Consider the following 25,757-nt stretch of genomic DNA (forward strand, 5'->3'; position numbering starts at 1 on the left):
AAAACTCTGTGTCTGCCTTCAAGAAGCACTGAGCCCAGTTGGGAAAATAGACAAGTAGCCGACACAATTATATGATAAATGCTATAATCAGCATATAGAGAAATGTATTTTTATCATGGCAGAGTATACGCAAGGGCAAGAATAAGAAAAGAGTGTGAGTTAATCCAGAAATTGCAAGTAGTTTTGAATGGCTGAAATATAATGTGGGAGAGCACAGTCTGGGGTGATGCTGATGAAAAAGGATAAATTAAATAAATAGAAATTAGATCATTATACAGCATTGGATCATAAGTTTTACCACAGCTAATATTTACTGAAAACTTATTCACAATATATAACTTTACCAAAGTCACAAGACAAGCAAATTTGCAAAAGTAGAATTTATTGGTCTGTACTAATCAGCTAGCCAAATTTAGCCACTCTGCTTTACTTGCATACACAGTTACTTAGGTGATATAAAAATTAAGTTCTGTTTTTCACTGCAACTGGGTCTGCCCGGCTGAAGCTAGGTAACTATGAATTTTAGACCATCCAGAATGTTAGTAACTCCACTGTGCTAGATCCTTACCTAGCTGAAGACTTTCTTGACCAACAAACAATAAGACTTGCTTTAGGGCCGGGGGCGGTGGCTCACGCCTGTAATCCCAGCATTTTGGGAGGCCGAGGCAGGTGGATCATGAGGTCAGGAGATCGAGACCATCCTGGCGAACACGATGAAACCCCATCTCTACTAAAGAATACAAAAAATTAGCCGGGCGTGGTGGCGGGCGCCTGTATTCCCAGCTACTCAGGAAGCTGAGGCAGGAGAATGGCGTGAACCCGGGAAGCAGGGCTTGCAGTGAGCCCAGATCACGCCACTGCACTCCAGCCCGGGCGACAGTGCGAGACTCCCTCTCAAAAACAAAAACAAACAAACAAACAAAAAATGAAAGAAAGACTTGCTTTAACTGTGTGTGGATTTATGGATGGTCTGATTTTGTACTGTGAAGATGACATCTTCAGTATTGAATTCCCACTGCCACAGTGAACCTCCCCATCTTTGTAGCAAAAAGAAACCCATAGCAGTGTTTTTTCTTTTTTTTTTTTTTGAGAGGAATTCATCACTAGTGGTTTACTCTTATATGCAAAATAAACTTCTATGCAAAATAAACTCAGGTCTGATTTTGTCAATAATCGAAGTGTTCATTGTCTTTCCTTGAATATCATAAATTGTTCTTCAAAAATGCATTATCAATATATTTATTTTATTTATTTTTGAGACAGGTTCTTTCTCTGTTACCCAGGCTGGAGTGCAATGCAGTGGCCCGATTATAGCTCACTGTAATATAAAACTCAAAGTAATCCTCACACCTCAGCCTCCCACATAGGACTACAGGTGGTGTGCACCATCACACCTGCCTAATTTTTGTGTGTTCATTATATAAAATGGACATTTTCTCTGTGTCCATTATACAAAATGGGTCATGCTATGTTGCCCAGTTACATTATCAATTTATATTCTTGGCAGAGTTATCTAAAATGTCCATTTGTCTGCGTTCTTACCTATGAACAATATTAACATTTATTTTAATTTTCATTGCAAAGGAAAAAAACTACTTACCTAATAAAGATTTTTTAATGGGGATAGTTTAAAAAATTTTTAGTATAATTTGTATTTTGCGATAATTTTAAGGATAACAAAAAAGTTGCAAGGGTAGCACAGAATGTTGTCATAGACTACGTATCCAGTTTCCTTTATTGTTAACATCTTACATTCACATGGTATGTTTGTCACAACTAGTGACACAATATTACTACATTATTATTAACTAAAGTCTATGTATTATTGCAGTTTCTTTAGCTTTTATCTAATGTCTTTTGTTTCTGTTCAAGAATCCTATTCAGAATACCACATTCCATTTAGTTGCATATCTCCTTAGGCTCCTTTAGACTGTAATATTTTCTCATACTTCCTTGTTTTTGATGACTTCGACTGTTTTGAAGAGCATTGGTCAAGTATTTTGTAAACTATACCTCAATTTAGGTTTAATATTATTCCCATGGTTACACTGGTGTTACGTTTCTGAGAGAAAGACATCATAGAAAAGGCTCTCATCACATTATATTAACATTACTCTTTAGAGGGAAGTTGCTTTGCACATCCCACGCTTAAGAGATGAGGAGTCATGCACACCTCTTTAAAGGAGAAGTGCCTATATAAATAATTTGAAATAATTTATTCATATATATTTTTAAAATCTTTTCTGGAATTTTGAGTGAAATGGCTTTGAATCTATAAAAGTCAAGTTGTAAGAAACAATATCTTAACAATACTGAGTTTTTCAATTTATGTTAAGAAATATCTCTCCAGTGACACATATCTTTGATTTCTTTCACCGATATTTTATAGTTTTCTACACAGAGATATTATAAATATTTTATTAGATTTATACCTAAATGCTTCATTTTTGTTTACTGTTCTAAGTGGTATATTTGTTTTGTTTTGTGTTTCTTCTTTCCGATATTCCAGTGTCCATTACTGGAAAGCAATTGACTTCAGTATGATGATCTTATATCCTGCAAACCTTGTTACACTAGCTTATTAGGTCCAAGAGCTTTTTTCAAAAATAGTAGAGGGTTTTCTATAGAGAAAATTATCTTCTACAAAGATAATGATTGCATCTGTAGATAAAGACCGTTCTGTTTCTTCCTGTTCAATCTGCATACCTTTTATTTCTTTTCCCTGTCTTATTGCACTCAGTAGGACTTCTAGTAGGATATTAAATAGCAGTGTTGTGAGAGGAAATGTTTGCCTGTATCAAATCTGAAGGAGAAAGGGTTTAGTTTTCATCATTAAGAATGATGTTAGCTATAAGTTTTTAAAATGTAGCCTTTATTAGGTTAAGGAGTTTACCTTTTATTCTGAGATTTTTTTGTTTTTTGTTTTTATTTTTGTTTTTGAGATGGAGTCTCTCTCTGTTGCCAGGCTGGAGTGCAGTGGCACGATCTCGGCTCACTGCAAACTCCGCCACCCAGGTTCAAGTGATTCCCCTCCCTCAGCTTCCCGAGTAGCTGGGACTAGAGGCACACACCACCACGCCCAGCTATTTTATTTTGTATTTTTAATAGAGACGGGATTTCACCATGTTGGCCAGGATGGTCTCGATCTCCTGACCTCGTGATCCACCTGCCTCGGACTCCCAAAGTGCTGGGATTACAGGCATAAGCCACCACACCTGGCCTATTCTTAGTGTTTTTGACAGTTTTTATGAGTGGAAATTAAGTTTTGTCAAGTGATTTTTGTGCATCCATTAAGATCATTATATGGTTTTACTTATTCATCTGTTGATATATAATCATATTGATTAAATGATACATGATATGATAATGATTGATACAGTCATGTGTATTTTTCTTGATCAAGTGTTAAAATAGTGAACTATACTGAATGTTTTATGAATGCTAAGGTTTGCTTTCCTGGAATGAACTCCACTTGCTAATTTCAGGGTGTGTTAATGCAGTCATCTTCTTGTTATTTGCAAAGGGCCCATGATTTCAATTTTAAACTTTTAATGTTAAACTTTTACTCTTTGTTCCTTCAAGGCTATGTGATGTTTACATTCTTAGCTTGAATGGAGGAAAGATTTTGAAAACACTTATAAAATAGAAGTGCATAACAATTTATAACCCCATGTTTCCCAAAAATATTTACACAATGATCTGTAAAAATTTATAACATGGGGAAATTGTGCTACTTATATTGGTATTATAAGCAGTTTTATCCCATACATATTTATTCACTTTATAAGCATTTTAATAGAATGTCTGACGGATTGAAATTACTTACCCAACTTGTTTATACAAAAGGATTTACTAAAAACTGTTAAACACTACTACATAATGACACTGTCACACCAGGCTTTTAACGTAAGAATTGCTCTGCAATACTAGGAGAAGGGGCATAAAAGACAAGTTGATTTTGCAGCATAGCAACTAAAAATATAACAATGAAAGCAACTGTTAAAAATGAGAACTCAGAACTTAACATTAGAGGGACCCAACATCATGCCTCCATTCAGCTTATTGATACAAAAGATTTAGTTTAACTGGTATTAACAGGTGACAGGAGCCACTCTCAAATGATTCTTCAAATTGGAAAGTACTGTCTTACAACCTGTTGTTGCAGATAAGAAGTAAATGAAATTATTTTGTATGGTTTGCAGCTGTTTGGATAACCACCTGGCCTGGATACTTTCCCATAATCATTCTGCTAGTTACCACTTATTACCCAAGACCTTCCTGAAAATCCTCCTTTAGGCCCTCACTATTGTTGCTGATACTGTTCCTTTGATACAGCTGCTTTTATTTCACATTTATTAAGCCCATCATAGTAGTATTTATTTTCCATTATTTTCTTCACTTGTTTCTGTTCGTTAACGATAATGCAGAGCCCATGTCTCCTGTTGGTCTTGTCCATGGGAGTTTTATAGATTTTACCACTCCAAAAACAGCACTTGGTTCATTTATTAAGATAAATTATGAGGCACATAACAAAGCAATTCTCCAGAATTGCTTTATTTGTTTATTAACAAATGTGTCTGGTATCATACAACCGAAGTAAGAAAGAATAAGAAGGGTACAAAAACTGAATTTTCATCCCCCACAATCTATTCTATTCAGAAACCTTTTTTTATTTTTTGAGATGGATAATATTTTAATTTAAATGAGACTTAATTCAAGTTACATACATTCACTAAATTCTTATTTGCCTTTGAAATATTTACATTAAAAAACAATTAAATTTATATTCTATTTATATTACATTTATAATTTCTAATATCCCATTTGCTGGGCTTTGATAATATAATTGATAGGATGTAGTTTAATAATTGTCAAGGAAGGAACGATGTTATAACATGACTTTTTATATCTGCAAAGCATCAACTTTAAAATATTAACTCTAAATGCTCAGAAGCTGAGTGTTTATTTATAAACTTCACTGAAGCCAAGAATTCTCAAGTTAGAATAGTTGAAAAGTATCAGATATGTAAATGACTTCATACAATTTCAGAATCACCACAATTCTTTTCCGTGATTTATCTTCTTTTTTAATAATTAGTGACCACAACTACACATAACTTATTTTCTTCAGATATGCAAAAAATTGTAAGTATATATCTCTGTGAATAGTACTCTATTAGTAACTGATCATACTTAATCATGAATAGGAAGCCTCCAGTTAGAAATCTACACACCTCGGATATTACTTCTGCTTAATTTTGTTTATTTACCTGTGCTGTAGCCAAAAATTATGACGGTTTGGAATTTTTGCCTTGTTTTTACATAAGAAACTATAGTTCTGAGGAATAACCATAAACCAAACCAAACCAAACCATTTTACACTTCACTTACCCCTGTGTCCTGACCTCTTCTCTGTCCTGGATGATATACCAGAATATCTAACTGGATCAGAAATTGTCATCTAGGTCATAGGAATTCACATATTTCTATTTATATTCATCCTTCAGATGAATGGCCATGGGCTTACAAATTTGACTTATTTTCTTTTTTAAAACGTTATTTTTATAGATGATATTGTAAACTTCTATGTTTCTAGGAAACACAATAGGAGCATCAGGTTGATAAGTAGGGGATATTCAGTGAATAGGCAAAGCCAACGATCTGAGCAGAATGGTCTTGATTATGAGTTCAATATTATACTGCTTCTCATTTCAGTATTTTTATTACTATTCAATTGATCACATTATATGCTCTAAATTTTTAAAAATACAGGTATTTTAAACTCATTTCATTGCTTTGTTGCAGAGACTGTGATAGATTGGAATCTAATTATTGAATGTATTTTCAAATGTGTAATTTAATTTTATTATAGTCAAACTGCATAAAGCATAATCCAAATTGAATTATAAAATAAGTAATTTTAGTGTTGTTTATATTATGTATCTTGAAGGTCATTTTAATTTAACATTTTTACTTTTATCCTGAGTAATTCTATTGTCACTATCAATTATGCATACAGATTAAGAGGAGTTATTCTTAGCAATTATTGTAACATAAACCAAAGTTTCCTGAAACCACTTTAAAAACTAGAATATTGTCTAAATAACTGTTGAAATTGTATGTAGACATATACAAAGATTTAGGTAAAAAGGACATTAACTACACCTGTCTCCGTAGTTATGAATGAATGAAACTCAAAGTAGTTCCTTTTTATAGATGATATTATTTCGTATCAGTTTTTAGTAAAACATTGCTTTATATATTGATATTGACAGTATTTAAACCTCATTAATTTGAAATGATCCATATGCAGAAATTAAGACAGAGCTGGGTGCAGGTTGTTTATTTAGAAGGTGATCCAAGTAAGCAGAAATGAAGGAGTGGAAAGAAAAAAACAGGGAAAAAGAAAAGTTAAATAAGAACGCATTATTTAGCAGTTTGTCACATTGAGCAACTGGGACTCAGTCTGACTGCAGTAGTTTTCACATTCTTTCATACTTTTCTCAGCAAAAAAAAAAAAAAAAAATGGAGCCTAAGCCCCCTTTTAACCCCCATCATTGGAAAGTTGGCTTCCTCCTACTCTGTTTGGAGCTCTTGTGCAGGCAAGCTAGACACTCTATCATAAAGAAACTCATGTATCACTATAAAGAGGCCCATGTGGAAAAGAACTGGAGCCTTGACCAATAGCCACATAAGTAAATATAGAAGGGGATCTTTCAACCCCATGTGGGTCTTTATATGATTTTAATCCAGCTGGCATCTTGAGTGCAACCTCCTGAAATATACTAAGCCAGCACCACCCAGAAAAGCTGCTCCTAAATTCTTGACTCACAGAAATGGTGAGATGACAAATGTTTGTGTTTGTTTCTTTGTTTGTTTGTTTGAGATAGAGTCGTGCTCTGACATGCAGGCTGGAGAGCAGTGGTGTGATCTCAACTCACTGCAACCTCCGCCTCCCGAGTTCAAGCAATTCTCCTGCCTCAGCCTCCCAAGTAGCTAGGACTACAGGTGTGCGCCACCAAGCCCAGCTAATTTTTGTATTTTTAGTAAACACAGGGTTTACCCATGTTGGCCAGGATGATCTTGATCTCTTCACCTCGTGATCCGCCTGCCTTGGCCTCCCAAAGTGTTGGGATTACAGGCGTGAGCCACCACACCTGGCCTAAATGCTTGTTGTTTAAACAACAGAATTTTGAGGGTAGATTGTTATATGCAATACATAATTATGTACAAAATGAGGACTAATTGAAAAATCTGTAAAGAAGACAAATCAGAAACTACCTCAGAACGACTGATGAACAAAGCAATTATTCACTGATTCTTATTCCCTACTAGCCATGGATAGCTGATAGGCTAATACGGGAAAACTTCTGGGCTGATTTATGAGCGGCTATCTTGCGCGTATACTCAGTAAGATACCCTAGCTTCCAAAAAAAAAAAAAAAAAAAAAAAAAAAGAGCCCTAAGGCACGAAAGTACAAAATATTGAAGTGTGGTATACTCAAAATACTCGGGAACTGTCCAGCACAGCTGGGATGAGATGAAAAGCATTAAAAACAACTGCTCCACATGCCATGTGAGGATCCCCAACCTATTTCATATGTCAAAAAACATCTAAGAAAAAATGAAGAAGGGAATTTAATAAATTCAAACTACACTGAGAACTTTGGTTAAGATAATTTTTCTCTTCTATATTCCACTTTTAAGAACATTCAATATAAAAGAAATTAGATTTTTATTAAGGGGATTATTTTTAAGAGATAACAAGCATGATGGGGATGGCATTGAATCTATAAATTACCTTGGGCAGTATGGCCATTTTCACGATATTGGTTCTTCCTACCCATGAGCATGGAATGTTCTTCCATTTGTTTGTATCCTCTTTTATTTCATTGAGCAGTGGATTGTAGTTCTCCTTGAAGAGGTCCTTCACATCCCTTGTAAGTTGGATTCCTAGGTATTTTATTCTCTTTGAAGCAATTGTGAATGGGAGTTCACTCATGATTTGGCTCTCTGTTTGTCTGTTACTGGTGTATAAGAATGCTGGTGATTTTTGCACATGGATTTTGTATCCTGAGACTTTGCTGAAGTTGCCTATCAGCTTGAGGAGATTTTGGGCTGAGACGATGGGGTTTTCTAGATATACAATCATGTCATCTGCAAACAGGGACAATTTGACTTCCTCTTTTCCTGATTGAATACCCTTTATTTCCTTCTCCTGCCTGATTGCCCTGGCAACACTTCCAACACTATGTTGAATAGGAGTGGTGAAAGAGGGCATCCCTGTCTTGTGCCGGTTTTCAAAGGGAATGCTTCCAGTTCTTGCCCATTCAGTATGATATTGGCTGTGGGTTTGTCATAGATAGCTCTTATTATTTTGAGATACGTCCCATCAATACCTAATTTATTGAGAGTTTTTAGCATGAAGTAGTTGTTGAATTTTGTCAAAGGCCTTTTCTGCATCTATTGAGATTATCATGTGGTATTTGTCTTTGGTTCTGGTTATATGCTGGATTACATTTATTGATTTGCGTATATTGAACCAGCCTTGCATCCCAGGGATGAAGCCCACTTGATCATGGTGGATAAGCGTTTTGATGTGCTGCTGGATTCAGTTTGCCAGTATTTTATTGAGGATTTTGCATCAATGTTCATCAAGGATATTGGTCAAAAATTCTCTTTTTTGGTTGTGTCTCTGCCAGGCTTTGGTATCAGGATGATGCTGGCTTCATAAAATGAGTTAGGGAGGATTCCCACTTTTTCTATTGATTGGAATAGTTTCAGAAGGAATGGTACCAGCTCCTCCTTGTACCTCTGGTAGAATTTGGATGTGAATCCAACTGGTCCTGGACTTTTTTTGGTTGGTAAACTATTGATTATTGCCACAATTTTGGAGCCTGTTATTGGTCTATTCAGAGATTCAACTTCAATGCCATCCCCATCAAGCTATCAATGACTTTATTCACAGAATTGGAAGAAACTACTTTAAAGTTCATATGGAACCAAAAAAGAGCCTGCATCACCAAGTCAATCCTAAGCCAAAAGAACAAAGCTGGAGGCATCACGCTACCTGCTTCAAACTATACTACAAGGCTACAGTAACCAAAACAGCATGGTACTGGTACCAAAACAGAGATATAGATAAATGGAACAGAACAGAGCCCTCAGAAATAATGCCACATATCTACAACCATCTGATCTTTGACAAACCTGACAAAAACAAGAAATGAGGAAAGTGTTCCCTATTTAACAAATGGTGCTGGGAAAACTGGCTAGCCATATGTAGAAAGCTGAAACTGGATCCCGTCCTTACATCTTATACAAATATTAATTCAAGATGGATTAAAGACTTACATGTTAGACCTGAAACCATAAAAACCCTAGAAGAAAACCTAGGCAATACCATTCAGAACATAGGCATGGGCAAGGACTTCATGTCTAAAACACCAAAAGCAATGGCAACAAAAGCCAAAATTGACAAATGGGATCTCATTAAACTAAAGAGCTTCTGCACAGCAAAAGAAACTACCATCAGACTGAACAGGCAACCTACAAAATGGGAGAAAATTTCGCAACCTGCTCATCTGACAAAGGGCTAATATCCAGAATCTACAATGAACTCAAACAAATTGACAAGAAAAAGACAAACAACCCCATCAAAAAGTGGGCAAAGGATACGAACAGACACTTCTCAAAAGAAGACATTTATGCAGCCAAAAGACACATGAAAAAATGCTCATCATCACTGGCCATCAGAGAAATGCAAATCGAAACCACAAAGAGATGCCGTTTCACACCAGTTAGAATGGCAATCATTAAAAAGTCAGGAAACGACAGGTGCTAGAGAGGATATGGAGAAATAGGAACACTTCTTTTACACTGTTGGTGGGACTGTAAACTAGTTCAACCATTGTGGAAGTCAGTGTGGCGATTCCTCAGGGATCTAGAACTAGAAATACCATTTGACCCAGCCATCCCATTACTGGGTATATACCCAAAGGATTATAAATCATGCTGCTATAAAGACACAGGCACACATATGTTTATTGCGGCACTATTCACAATAGCAAAGACTTGGAACCAACCCAAATGTCCAACAATGATAGACTGGATTGAGAAAATGTGGCACATATACACCATGGAATACTATGCAGCCATAAAAAATGAAGAGTTAATGTCCTTTGTAGGGACATGGATGAAGCTGGAAACCATAATTCTCAGTAAACTATCGCAAGGACAAAAAACCAAACACCACATGTTCTCACTCACAGGTGGGAACTGAACAATGAGAACACATGGACACAGGAAGGGGAACATCACACTCTGGGGACTGTGGTGGCGTGGGGGGAGGGGGGAGGGACAGCATTAGGAGATATACCTAATGTTAAACGACGAGTTAATGGGTGCAGCACACCAACATGGCACATGTATACATATGTAACTAACCTGCACATTGTGCACATGTACCCTAAAACTTAAAGTATAATAATAATAAAATAAAAAAAAAGATATAACAAGCAAATGGCCAGAACCAACCTGGACAATGAAAGTTACCTCAATCTATCACCACGTCTATATTACTCCACAGTGATCAGAAATCTCTTCTCAAGGCAAAATTCTCAATTATTATTGTCAGTGTGGGGAGGGAGCTGGGAGAGGGAGAGCGTCAGGAAGAACAGCTGGTGGATGCTGGGCTTAATACCTAGGTCATGGGTTGATCTGTGTAGCAAACCACCATGACACACGTTTACCTATATAACAAACCTGCATGTGTACCACACATAAAATAAAAGTTTATGGTAAAAGAGAAAAAAAGAAATTTTTTTGTTCTTTTTTTACAGTAGCATGCTATTTCTAGATCACCTTTTTAAAAAAAGAGAATGAGTACAACTCCACCAGGCACCCTGATGGACCAAACCCAACACAATTCAAATATACTGATCTTAAGGATACACTGAGCATTTCAGAGCAACCCACTGTCCTGAACTGACAGTTCAAAAATGTATAGGAGTGCATTCTGAGAATACAACTATATGATATTGTAAAAATTCTTTATTTTATGAAAAAACAATTTTAAACACAGGCAGACTACTTTGAACTTTGCATATAAATGTTGGGAAGAATGTAGGACCTTCTGAGGCAGGGACAGAACTAAACTTTAAACAGAACTAGCTTATTTCTGAAAGTGTTTAGTTATAGGTAGATACAGTGTTCCTTTCTAAAGAAGCTATGACTAGACTCTCTATTAAATCTAAAATAGTGAGAATATTAATTGTATTTACAATAGAATACAGAAATTAATAAATTAAATGATTATTAAAATACATGTATAATGTTGTAATGATAATTATTAAGAGCTGTGAATTGTCATTCATCTAGATACCTCCACAACATAAAGCTCCTGTCTTAGTTCAGTCCATCTTTCATTTTCTTTTAATTTTTAACATGTGTCTTTTTCATTATTTGGGAGAGTTCTAGAATGAGCAAGACATCTTGCCTGTGTTCTTTTTAGACTATCGTCACACTGAGACAACAAAATCCTCCCTGACACATCTATCTCATATATACTTTGTAGTGGGGGGTTTAAAGCCATGGCCTCAAAATATTCAAGTGCAGTCATTTTCAAGCAATTTTCTCTGAATATCTTTTCCTCTGGGTTTTTTGAGGGTACTAAGAACATGGTGCTGATGTTTCTACTTCCCTACCAAATGCTGTTCTAATGTTACCAGTTACCAACATATTCAAGCCACTCATTTTGTCTTTAACCACTTGATGTGTTTAACAGTTCCTTGGTTGCTTTAGTAAATTCTTTCCTTGTTTACCTCCCTGCCCCCTCTGGTAGATTTTCAGGGTTGCCATAAGAAAGCACCACAGATAAGTGGCTTGAACAACAGAAATTCATTTTCTCACAGTTCTGGAGGCCAGATGTCCAAAATCCATGTGTGGGAAGGATGACAGGATTGGTGGCCTCTGAAGCCGTCTCCTTGACTTGTGAGAGACTGTCTCCTCCTTGTGTCTTTGCATGGTCTTCCCTCCATGCATGTTTGTGTCCCCATTTTCTCTTTTTTATAAGGACACCGGCCATGTTGGATTGAGGCCCACCTTCATGACCTCATTTTACCTAACTTACCTTAATTACCTCTTTAAGAGACCTGTCTCCAGTCACAACCTTAAAGCAGGTCTTGGAAAATTACAAAATCAATTTTCAGAAACTTCATGAACATTTCTGTTTTCAAGCATGAGTATTATATGTAAATATACATCTCTTTTTTCATCAATTTGTGGCTTTTAAAATCATGCCCAGTTATAAGCATTATACAAATTTTTCCCATTTCTTAATATACAAACCTTGAAACATTCTATAAATTAAAAAGCGTTTTGCAGCTTTTAGTGAAAAGGCATTGCATGGGAGGCCCTTACGCTAAAGATTAAAATTCCTTACACCTTATACAAAAATTAATTCAAGGATTAAAGACTTAAACGTTAGACCTAAAACCATAAAAACCCTAGAAGAAAACCTAGGCATTACCATTCAGGACATAGGCATGGGCAAGGACTTCATGTCTAAAACACCAAAAGCAATGGCAACAAAAGCCAAAATTGACAAATGGGATCTCATTAAACTAAAGAGCTTCTGCACAGGAAAGGAAACTACCATCAGAGTGAACAGGCAACCTACAGAATGGGAGAAAATTTTCGCAACCTGCTCATCTGACAAAGGGCTAATATCCAGAATCTACAATGAACTCAAACAAATTGACAAGAAAAAGACAAACAACCCCATCAAAAAGTGGGCAAAGGATATGAACAGACACTTCTCAAAAGAAGACATTTATGCAGCCAAAAGACACATGAAAAAATGCTCATCATCACTGGCCATCAGAGAAATGCAAATGGAAACCACAATGAGATACCGTTTCACACCAGTTAGAATGGCAATCATTAAAAAGTCAGGAAACAACAGGTGCTAGAGAGGATATGGAGAAATAGGAACACTTCTTTTACACTGTTGGTGGGACTGTAAACTAGTTCAACCATTGTGGAAGTCAGTGTGGCGATTCCTCAGGGATCTAGAACTAGAAATACCATTTGACCCAGCCATCCCATTACTGGGTATATACCCAAAGGACTATAAATCATGCTGCTATAAAGACACATGCACACGTATGTTTATTGCGGCACTATTCACAATAGCAAAGACTTGGAACCAACCCAAATGTCCAACAATGATAGACTGGATTAAGAAAATGTGGCACATATACACCATGGAATACTATATACAGCCATAAAAATGAAGAGTTCATGTCCTTTGTAGAGACATGGATGAAATTGGAAATATCATTCTCAGTAAACTGTCGCAAGGACAAGAAACCAAACACCACATGTTCTCACTCATAGATGGGAATTGAACAATGAGAACACATGGACACAGGAAGGGGAACATCACACTCTGGGGACTGTTGTGGGGTGGGGGGAGGGGGGAGGGATAGCATTAGGATATATACCTGATGCTAAATGACGAGTTAATGGGTGCAGCACACCAGCATGGCACATGTATACATATGTAACTAACCTGCACATTGTGCACATGTACCCTAAAACTTAAAGTATAATAATAAAAAAATAAAAAGATTAAAATTCATGCAAAGTATTAAATAAAAACATTCTTAAGCTTCATGATGAAAACAAAACAAAAATAGCTTTGTATTCGTTTCTCGTTCTTTGTAACCACTAAACACATTTAGTGTCTCATTTTGGATAAATGCCATTGGAACACGAAGCTCAGAATCTAAGGTCAGCTGCCCTATTCAAGAGGCTTAGGACTTCTGGATCCTCTCATTCATTAACGACATGACATTTCTACTTTATACAAAATATTCAGTTGAAATGAAAGTCTCCCTAACCAGGTAGGGCAGGCAGAATTTGTTTTTAACTCCAAAGCTATATCTTCACAATAGAACTACTTGGTATTAGTCCATTTTCATTCTGTTGATAATGACATACCCGAGACTGGGCAATTTACAAAAGAAACAGGTTTAATTGGACTTACAGTTCCATGTGGCTAGGGTAGCCTCACAATCATAGCAGAAGGCAAGGAGGAGCAAGTCCCTTCTGGCACGGATGGCAGCAGGCAAAGAGAGAGTTTGTGCAGGGAAACTCCCCTTTTGAAAATCATCAAATCTTGAGAGACTCATTCACTATCACCAGAATAGTGCAGGAAAGAACCTCCACCATAATTCAATTGCCTCCCACCAGGTGCCTCCTACAACGTGTGGGAAATCAAGATGAGATTTTGGTGTGGACACAGCCAAACCATATCATGCTTATAATAGTTTGCCAACTTTACATGGTACAGATTGCATGGTACAGTAAGAAGACCAAATCAATGAATGGGTTCCATGCATCAAAATAGCATCAGAAGGGAATCTCTTGCTCTCTTTCTCTCTCTCTTTCACAGAGACATTGTGGTTGGGGGTGAATTTCACTTTGAGATAAAAACTGATTTCACTAACAGTTTCCCTTTCATACTTAAAAAACTTTACTGTGTAAGGCAGAGGTCTCCAACACCCAGGCTGGGGACTGGTACAGGTCCATGGCCTGTTAGGAACTGGGCTTCACAGCAGGAGGTGAGCAGTGGGTAAGGGAGCGTTACCTCCTGAGCTCTGTCTCCTGTCGCACCAGCAGCCACACTGAATTCTCATAGGAGCGTGAGCCCTATTGTGAACCTCATATGCAGGGGAATTATGTTGCGTACTCCTTATGTGAATCTAATGCCTGATGATCTGAGGTGGAACAGTTTTATCCCCACACAACTACTCCTTCCTCCCATATGTGAAAAAATTTTCTTCCAAAAAACCAGTCCCTGGTGCCAAAAAGGTTGGGGACTGCTGGTGTAAGGATGAGATAGCTGTTACTACCACTGTGTCCACAAAAAGAACAATGTAGTTAGACTGGAAATAACATGAAGACAGAAAGATTCTGGCTCCTTGATGGCATCATCAAGCTGCTGAAAGAAATCTGGAATCACCAACTCCTAAGTTTCTGATTTGGGGGAAAAAAATAAATCTGTATTGTTTGTCTATTAGTCAGTTTGTTGTTCTGGTGGTTACTTAAAGTTAAAAGCATCTTGATTTATAACATTTTTGTTTTAAATTTCATTCATAATTTATCTTTATATTTAACATTCATCTTAATAAACTTTTTTTATAATTACCAGTTTTCAGAACACATAGAAATATGATATTTGAAAAATTATGGTAGCTGAGATTTAATGTGCCATTATATATTATGCTCTGTATTTCTCCATGGTTATATACACATATTTTCCTATACTTACAATCGATATATTCTTTTCTTCCCCTAGCATATAAGGTTATCCTACTGTGAGTGAAGATGAGAGATATGACATAGCCCTTTCTGTGCTGTGCTCTTGTCTCCATATCATTTTGTCCACATTATTTATTTCAACATATATAATTTTCCTCTTCTTTGGAGAAATTATAAATGAAATGCTTCCTGTGAGGAAAACTTACGTTCAATTTTTGAGTAGCCAGGGTTCCTGTCAGAGAGATAACACTTGTCCAGCTAATGCATTACTAAAAAGCAAACAAACAACAACAACAAAACCTATGTATCTATTCTTTTCATTCTCTCTAAAACCCTTCTCTACATTGAGAGGATAGAAGAAATGTGCTGTGCACCCCTTCCTTTATTAATAGATAGTACTGGGCCAGGTGCCGTGGCTCACGCCTCTAATCCCAGCACTTTGGGAGGCTGAGGCGGGCAGATGACCTGAGGTCAGGAGTTCGAGACCAGCATGACCAACATGGAGAAACCCCGTCTCTACTAAAAGTACAAAATTGGCTGGGTGTGGTGGCACATGCCTGTAATCCCAGCTACTTGAGGGTCTGAGGCAGGAGAATCACTTGAACCTGGGAGGCAGAGATTGTGGTGAGCCGAGATCATGCCATTGCACTCAAGCCTCGGCAACAAGAGTGAAACTCCATCCCCCCACCCCCCCAAAAAAAAAACACTGAAGAAAAGACGACTTTTCAACTCCTCTTAGTTGGTCCAAATGCACCCACTTCCTTTCTTAGGGAGAGAAGACATGTGCTTTTATCCATAGAGTGTATAATTTGCATCTAAATTTAGATATCAGGTCAGTGCAAAAGTAATTGTGGTTTTGTCATCACTTTAATGGCAAAACTGCAATTAATTTTACACCAACCCAATACTTTGGAGGTTTAAAGTAAGTCTTACTGTTAATTGTCCTGGGCCAAAAACATGAATAAACTAAAAGAATTTCAGACAAAGTGGTATGTATGGTCATCCCACCCATAAAAGGTCTATGCTCTTTGGATGCTTGGCATCTTTTCCTCTAAGGAAATCCCACGTGGTCCTGGGCAGAGTTGGGGGTGAGAGTAGGTGTAGGGAAGTGTGTGGTGTTAACAGTGATTTCCCACCACATATCCCCTGATACGGTTTGGCTGTGTCCCCACCCAAATCTCATCTTGAATTGTAACTTCCACAATTCCCACATGTCATGGGAGGGACCCAGGGTCTGGTTACTGAATTATGGGTGTGGGTCTTTCTCCTGCTTTCTCATGATAGTGAATAAGTCTCATTAGATATGATAGTTTTATAAGGGAGAGTTTCCTTGCACAAGCTCTTTCTTTGCCTGCTGCCATCCACGTAAGACGTGACTTGCTCCTCCTTGCCTTCCAAGATGATTGTGTGGCCTCTCCAGCCACGTGGAACTATAAGTCCATTAAACTTCTTTCTTTTGTAAATTGCCCAGTCTTGGGTAGGTCTTTATCAGCAGCGTGAGAGTGGATTAACACATTCTCTAAGGCACTGAAGTGATCCAAGCTGTTTAATCCAAAAAGCTAGTTAATATATTTCCTGTAATTTCGTTTGCTTTGGAAGTGAGAATTTTACTCAAGTGGTATCAATTAAATTTTCTTATATGACCTGATTTTTCTTTTGAATTGTAGCCTAAGATACAGTGAAGGTTACCAGCTGCAATTTTTCCCACCATATGTATACGGTCTACCTTTCAGTAAAGTCATTATATACAGGGGAGCAGAGTCAAAAGATAAATAATTTCTGGACGAGTCATTCCTGGATCTAGCTGTGCTTGAAATTAGCACCATAATGGAGCATCCCAGTTTTATGAGCTACAAAAATTCTATATATGATTTAATTAGGCAGAGTTAATTTTTTTTTACTTGCAGTTGACAGTATTAAACGGCATTTTTGTCATCTTAGGATTCAAAAGAATTGGGATGGAGTGAAGAGGGTAAGAACTGAGGGTAAGAACCAAGATTAAGAGGAATTAAGATAGGAGATTATTTCTATTGTGAGGCTGATCATGATGAGAATGTATGAATTTTTTATATTTTAATGTGCAATATGCTTTTAGGAATGCATATTCTCTGGAGATATAAACTATATTCATAAGAATTATTACAAAGCTAATACATTCTGGAGATTTATACTTATATTTAACCATTTTAAATACACTAATATCCAGAGAAGTAGTAGAACATTATGATATGAAAAGATGATGAGCAAGGAAATTATATATGCATGGAAAAATATGTTTGCAAACCAATTCCTGATTTCAGCATACCTGAATTGATATAAATGTATATTTTAATGCAGTTAAAATAATGGTCTGGGTTCTCTTACACTGCAATTGCTAACTATAGGTCATGTCATATTCTCAGAGTTAGTGCAATCATTTACCTGTGCCAGGCAGCTCTGAATAAAAAAGATGCACATTTACTGGATGGGAGAAATTTCTATATGAGCCTACAGGATGCAGCATCAGCATGTCAGCTTCCTGAACTCTTTTATTAGTAGTTATTTTCTGTGTAAAATTTTATTGTTTTTTAAATCTCTAATCACATTTAGTGAGTAAACAACTAGAAATAATCACTTACCAATTCATTCATCACAATATTATTTTACATCAACTAGCCTTTAAGAAGTAGCTAGATTTCTTTGGAAAACTAAATACTGTTTACCATTTCTCTTTGCCACCAGACTAATAGAAAGTTTTAGGTATATCTCACTGCTAAAACCCAGGCTGAACACTAAGCAATTGGGAGACTGAAATGAACACATCATTATCCGAGCAATGAAACATTGAAAATCAGACACTGGAGCAGTCTTGTGTTTGAATCAACAAATAAAACAGAAGCATTAAGATTTCAATAAGGTGCTTAAACAACTTAAAATAGAATGATTTTAGACAAATCACAATATTGAATCCTCTCTGGGAACATCAGTCCTGTATGTAATCATGGATCTGAAATTGACTTCATGGGAAATTCACCAGAAGACCATTTTCTAATTGAACAGAAACCAAGAAACAGCAGTATGAAATAGTAAAGGTGTGGAATATTAAGAGTCAGAGTTTTAAAGTTCTTGACATCAGATGGCGTGGAGATGAGTAAGATCACTGAGAATTAGATATGTGACCTTGGTAAATGACAGATGCTTTTCATCTATAAATATCCACAAGCTTTTTCATCGGTAATATTTGGATTACATTAGAACCAAAATCGTAGGTCTTTTTAAAGATGAATGTAAATAATAAGTGTAATAATAAATGAAAAAATAAACTTATTAGAATGCTGTCAAAAATAAGGCTACTTAAATGCTAGTGATTTTTTAATTCTCTTTTTTTAGTTCTCTTTTATTGCTATGATTGTTGTTACTGAAAAATTAAATTTACATTATTAATAGTGCAACAGGCATAATGTTGAGATGACTAAGGTTAATCTGTCTCCATTTGCTTAAATACTCTAAAATAAATACAGCTTGCTATTCTTATCACAAAAGTATATTTTTAAATCTTTTAATGTTTCTGCTAAAATAGAAAATGTGTTAAGATATTAGACAGTTACAGTTAACAAGTTTGAAATATTAATATTGAAAAACTATACTAGGAAGTAAAAATCATTTGGGGATCCTAAATTCTCAGGGTAGCTGCACTTCTTGTGTAACAGCTATAGACTCTCAGAAAAAAGAGAATCAAGAGAAACCAGCAGGGGCTACAATACAAGGCATTTTCCAACCCAGTCGTGGAAGCATCACGTCTGCCCTGTTACTTCAGTTGAGGCATAGAGACATATATCGTATTTATAAGCCTAAAATCTATTTTGAGTTGTGGATGGGCTGTCAATAAAGAATAACAAATATACATAATCAACTTTGGTAAAATGCTTGAGAAAGGGAAAAAATCAAAAGTGAATCATTCATTGGATTCATTATGAAGATTTCATTTCTCTAGACATATGATTCTGACTCATATAATGGTAAAAGAGACATTTAACCTTCCTTTCCCAAATATTCTCATATTATAAGTACATGATTGTCTGCTTTCAGATATTTATGAAGTTTGAGATATTTATAAGAAAATTCTTTATAGGCCGGGCGCGGTGACTCACTCCTGTAATCCCAGCACTTCGGGAGGCTGAGGCGGGCAGATCACGAGGTCAGGAGATCAAGACCATCCTGGCTAACACGGTGAAACCCCGTCTGTACTAAAAATACCAAAAAAAAATTAGCCGGGCGTGGTGGCGGGCGCCTGTAGTCCCAGCTACTCGGGAGGCTGAGGCAGGAGAATGGCGTGAACCCGGGAGGTGGAGCTTGCAGTGAGCTGAGATTGCGCCACTGCACTCCAGCCCCGGCGACAGAGCGAGACTCCAGCTCAAAAAAAAAAAAAAAAAAAAAAAAAAAATTCTTTATAAAAGTTGAGTTGCATTATTCCTCATGAGCATAATAATACTATTAACATGGGATGAGGTCTTGGAGTGTTACCTAGTTTATACTTCTTTGTGACAGTTATGACAAATATTTGTAAGGCATTTTAATAAAGGTGAAGAAAGAGTAGTGAATGGAATGTCAAAGATGATGCTAATAAAGATGTAAAGTTGATTTTTTTCTAATTTTCCAACTTATAAAACACTTACCGTGTAACTGTGAGACATATTCTACTTCAAGAAGTAATATTTACATAATTTAATACTGAAGTAACTGTATGTCCGAAAACATCTCATATAAAAATGCAAATTACATCACTTGAAAATTCTTCATATCATGCCTATTTTTATGTACCAAATTTTAGTAAAGTACCTCCTGACAAAAGAATTTCTAAACAAAAATGACTACAAACAACAGTAATACTGAGAAAGGTCAAAATTAATGCAAAAAAAGAACATATTCTCACATGAAAGGCAGTTTTTAACACACACACACATATTGAGAGAGACAGAGCTAGCTATACTGAATTTCTAGAAGTTATTTAAACTCTACAAGATAAAATTATCTTAATACAGGTAACTTTGTTTTGGAATTGTTCATTATGTTCATGAAGAATACTCAACAACTTTATAAACTATTAAATAAACAAATAGCTATGTACAGATTTTCTATATGTATAAATCACTACAAAAGAAAGATGCTTTATGGCACTATACCAATGATTATCACTTTGTGGCAAGATTATGGCTAACATTTTTTATTTGTGCAATCCTTTAAAAATATTCTGATAATGAACATACATTGTTTTTATAGTCAGAAAATTACATGATAAATTATATTAAAACTCAGTTAAATAAAGAAAAAAAAACACTAGTATTCTTCAAACTTTTTTTCTTTACCAGAGGTTTTACTTCAAACGGCATTTGTTATTCTTTATTGGCAAAATTGTTCAACCGACTCCTTATAGGTAGGAAACTTTTTGCTTATTTAACCTCCAGTTGGTGGTCATAAGGGTTTATAGAATGCATGAGTGCCTTCATGAATAAATAAATGGTTTTAAGGAAAAAACATGCTTCTGTAAGAAAAAAAATCTAATTTCCTGACATTTGCCTACTAATAATTGATGTGGTCATGCCAATCGCCCTGTGAATTACAGGGTAATTATAACCATTGTATAGCCAGTTATGCTTAAATGGCTGATTAATTAATCATGTATTTTGCATACAAATCTTGTGTTCACTGGATCCAGCTAGGTGGTGTGGTCTCTCATACACTCATAGCTTTATGATGGCTGGCACTGATGTTATCTCACCTACCTGGTATTTGTACTGAAAAGACTAAAAACTAGGGGCAGAAACAGCTGAGCTCCTTGCCCTCCCCCTGGTCTTACTAGTTTCTCTTTGTCATGGCCTCGAGGTAACCACACTGCTTGTGTGACAACCATAGACTCCCAGAAAAAGAACATCAAGAAAAACTGGCGGAAGCTATAAGCTGTTTTCCGACCTAGCAATGAAAGCATCATTTCTACTCTATTATTTCTGTCTCTATTGGTTGATATGATCATAAAATTCTGTCTGTGTTTAAGAGAGTGTCATAGACATAACTTCTTGGTAAGAGAAATATCATATAATTTGGGAATATGGTCTGAAACCACTACAATCTATAGGTTAAAGTACAATGGCTTAAGGGCACTTAAAAAACTGATTGATAATAAATTAACACAGTACTTCTAAGAGTGCATAATCTGAGTCAAATCACGTGGAAATGTCAGATAAACCAAAATTGAGGCAAAATTACAAGGTAAACGATTTATAATCATCAAAAAGTAAAGGTCATAAAAGAAAGATAGACTGATAAACCATTCAGAAGGTACAACTACTAACTATAATTTAGGAATGGATTCTGGAGGGGGAAAAGTAGAAATGAAGAAATAGCTAAAAATAATTTTATTGAGATAATTTATGAAATTTCAGTAAAGCTTGTGGATTAGCAAATAGTTTTACATGGAGTTTAATATCTTAATTGTGATAATTTACCAAGGTTATGTAATTGAATATTCTTAGGAAATGCTGAAGTATTTAGGGGTAAGGCTCTGAATGTCTGCACATTTTCTCTCATGGTTCAGGAAAAATTTGTATGCACTTGTGTGTGTATGTGTATATTTTGCACTACCTTATATATACAGAAAGAAAGGAAAATAGAAGGAATGATTTAGAAGATCTAACAGTTAAGAATTGATGAGTCCAGATGAAGAATATACAAGCATTTTTTTGCTCTTACTGTAATTTTCCTGTTACGTTTGAAATTATAACAAAATTTAATGAAAAAAGACACTTTACCATCATAAAACTTTTCCATGCAACACACTCAACATTCCAGATTTTGCCACTATTTAATTTGGAATTATAAGCATATTTGTTAAATCCATACTTGTAACTTTAATAATATGCTTCACATATAATATTAGGACTCCATATATTTCTATAACTGCCTTTTTTTTTTTGAGATGTAGTCTCACTCTCTCGCCCAGGCTGGGGTGCAGTGGCACGATCTCAGCTCACTGCAACCTCCGCCTTCCAGGGTTCAAGCGATTCTCCTGCCCCTCAGCCTCCTGAGTAGCTGGGACTACAGGCACCTGCCACTACACCTGGCTAGTAGTAGAAACTTTAGTAGAGATGGGGTTTCACAATGTTGGTCAGGATGGTCTTCAACTCCTAGCCTCATGTTCTGCCTGCCTCGGCCTCCCAAAGTGCTAGGATTACAGGTGTCAGCCACCACGCCCAGCCAACTGCTTTCTTTTTATAGAAATCATAATTGCTTCTCATTTTTGTTTGCTTTGTTTTCTATTTTACCATCACTAATTTATCTGACAAATATCTCAAAGACATGACAAATCAATGTCCAAGAGAAAAATTTGAGTATCTTTCTTTCAGAAAGTGATGGAACAGTGAACAAAAAATTAGGATTTTTAACGTTTATAATACATTATTAAGAAATTTGATCTCATAAATATATATCTAGAACCATGGGCCAAGGAAATAGAATATATTTTGTGAGGGTACCATGGACTACTCACAGAAATTAACCAGTTTTTAAGCCTCAAAGAAATTTTAATAATTCCCCCAAACCAGAAATCATCATTTACAACAAATTTTAAAATGAAAATTTAATACAATTTGATATCTAACAGAATTTCACAGCTAACAGAAATATTTTCATTGGGAATTTTAGAAAATACTGTTAAGAAGTTAATGAGTTAAAGAGAAAATATAAATTTAAATCATAATCTAGATATATAGCCATGCAAATACTACATAGCAAAAACTCTGGTTTAATCAAATATTCTCAGAGAAAATTCAAAGTTTTTAATGCATATATTAGAAAATATTAAAAATTAAGTAAACTAAATCTTTAAGTAGCTACAAAATGAATAAAATAAGAATTAAAATTATATTAGTAAAAGTGGTAACACATTAATTTAACATTAATTTAAAAATACTTAACAAAACCTAGATTTTTAGTTGTTGTATTTATCCCTTGAACAATGAGTAGAAAACTTTTAGTCAGTGTGACTAAAAACAAAGAGAAACCCCACAAAGAAATAAATAACATTAATTACATGAAAGATGAGCTGGTGAAAATGTGGATTAAATGAAAGATTCATAAGAGAATTTAACTTTATACAGAAGTATGCTTATAAACCTATACTAAGTGAATGCTTTTTCAAAGAAAATATAAACTTACAATATTGTTTTGAGGAAAGGGGGAAAATTGGAAAGCACAAATTGTCATAGAAGATAGTAAAAATTTTGACTCTTACAGTCACCAAGCCTGAGCTCTAGTATCATGTGTTCTATAAAAATTTTAAGAAATATGTAAATTCATGTTGTATAAACTGTCTCAGAACATAGAAAAAAGTATGTGAAAAGTAGTTTTTCACATCTACCTACAAACCTAGAGTAACCTGATATTAAAATAATTCAGGTAAGCACATGTACCCACTAAATAAATTATAAACATATCTTTGAAAATCATGAAGAAATCACAAAAATACCACAGCAATATATTAAAAATAATAAAATATAAAAATGTATCTTCACGTTTATTGTTTGACTAATAGAAGAATAAATACAACCTTATTGTCTGGCAACTCCTTAATGAGTTATGATTTACCTATATTATGAAATATTATATTGTTATCATGAAGGAGCCAATTTAACTATTTGTGTAGACAGATTCCCCAATATGGTTAACTAAAAAAGCCAGTAACTCAAAAATTGGTTTCAATGTCTTTCTAACTTAAAAAAAAGGTCCACATGAATATTATAGATAGATAAATGCTTTCAGAAAGGATAGAATGGTTACGTATCACTCTGTTAATTGTAATTACTCTGGAAAAAAGACTAAGTAGTTGCCAGGAGAAAGATGTTATTTTAAGAAATATTATAGTCTATAGTTCTATATTACTTGAATGCCTCATATTGAGAATGTATCTGTATATATGTGCAGTTCAAAAATTATGTTTGTTTTTGTTTTTTTCCAAAGTACCTAAAAATAAGCCATTAGATTAGAGAGTAGATTCATGGGAATAATCAGAGAGGGAGAGGGAGGAGAGAATATGAAAGATAATAAAGTAAAATAAATGAGGAAGGAAAAATACAGGGCAAAAAACAAGCTTGTAAAAATATTCATAAAGGCTGGGCACAGTGGCTCACGCCTGTAATCCCATCACATCCGGAGGCTGAGACAGGAGAATCGCTTGAACCCGGGAGGCAGAGGTTGCCATTAGCTGAGACCGCGCCACTGCACTCCAGCGTGGTGACAGAGCGAGACTCCGTCTCAAAACAAGGAAAAAAAATTCATAAAATACATATCAGAGAAAAGTTCAATATTGTTATAAGAGATTTTATATATCACTGAGAATGGAAAATTAGAACAAAATGAATATGAACATAAAGAAAGACATATTAGTGAACAATAAACCTAACTCAATGTTTTCTCTTATTTATCATTTTGATAATCTACAGTTACATAAAGTAAGATACCAATCTTTATCATATTGCTTATCAAAAGATTTTGCTGTTATTGTTTAATGTTGAGATAAAGTTCTGTTAATTGGCATGCACTGGCATACAGGCACTCCAAGTGTACTGGTGGAAGTGAAAATTAGACTTTAACAACAGGTTTTAAAAGCTTACAAAAATTTGCATTTACTTTGAGGGAGCAATTTCCCTGCCAAGAACTTATTTTAGGACAGTTATTCTCAAAAACACAAAGATGAACCAATGAGATGATTTTTAGTAGGCAGAATTCTAAGGTGACCCACAGTCATGTATATAATCTTCACTTAAGTATAAATGAAGCCTACTAATATTATGAAACATCACTTTGTGATCAAGTTTTATGGCAATAGAGAAATTAACTGGGGGTGGGTCTTAATCTAATCAGGTGAGCTCATTAAAAACAGTATTTTCTCTGATGGGGCACAGAAAGGGCAGAAAGATTCATTCTGGCTGGCCTAGAAGGAAGCAATAATTTGCATTGTGAACAAGGGGGCAAGGACCTAACGATGCATCTAAGAGCTGAAAGTATTTTCTACCTGACAGAAAAATGGAAACCTCAGTCCTGCAACCACAAGGAAATGAATTTTGCCACCATCCATTGAGCTTGGAAGGAAACCCTAAGGCCTAGAGAGAAACTACAACCCCAACAAACACTCTGATTTTAGCCCAGTGAGACTCTGGACAGAGAACCAGTCACGCCATGCCTGAACTTCTAGTCTACAAAAACTGTGAGAAAATAAATTGGTTTTGTTTCATACTTCTAAATCAGTGATAATTTGTTATGCAGCAATATGAAACTAATACCATATTCATGAAATCGTCATTTATGATAGCAAGTAAATGGAAACCTCCTCTACATCTAGCGATAAAGAACAGGTAAGGAAAATATGACATGCTACACACAGCAATTAACTCTCATGTT

The sequence above is a fragment of the Pan paniscus genome, chromosome 5 (assembly GCF_029289425.2).
Source record: "Pan paniscus chromosome 5, NHGRI_mPanPan1-v2.0_pri, whole genome shotgun sequence".
In the NCBI taxonomy this organism is placed as follows: domain Eukaryota; kingdom Metazoa; phylum Chordata; class Mammalia; order Primates; family Hominidae; genus Pan; species Pan paniscus.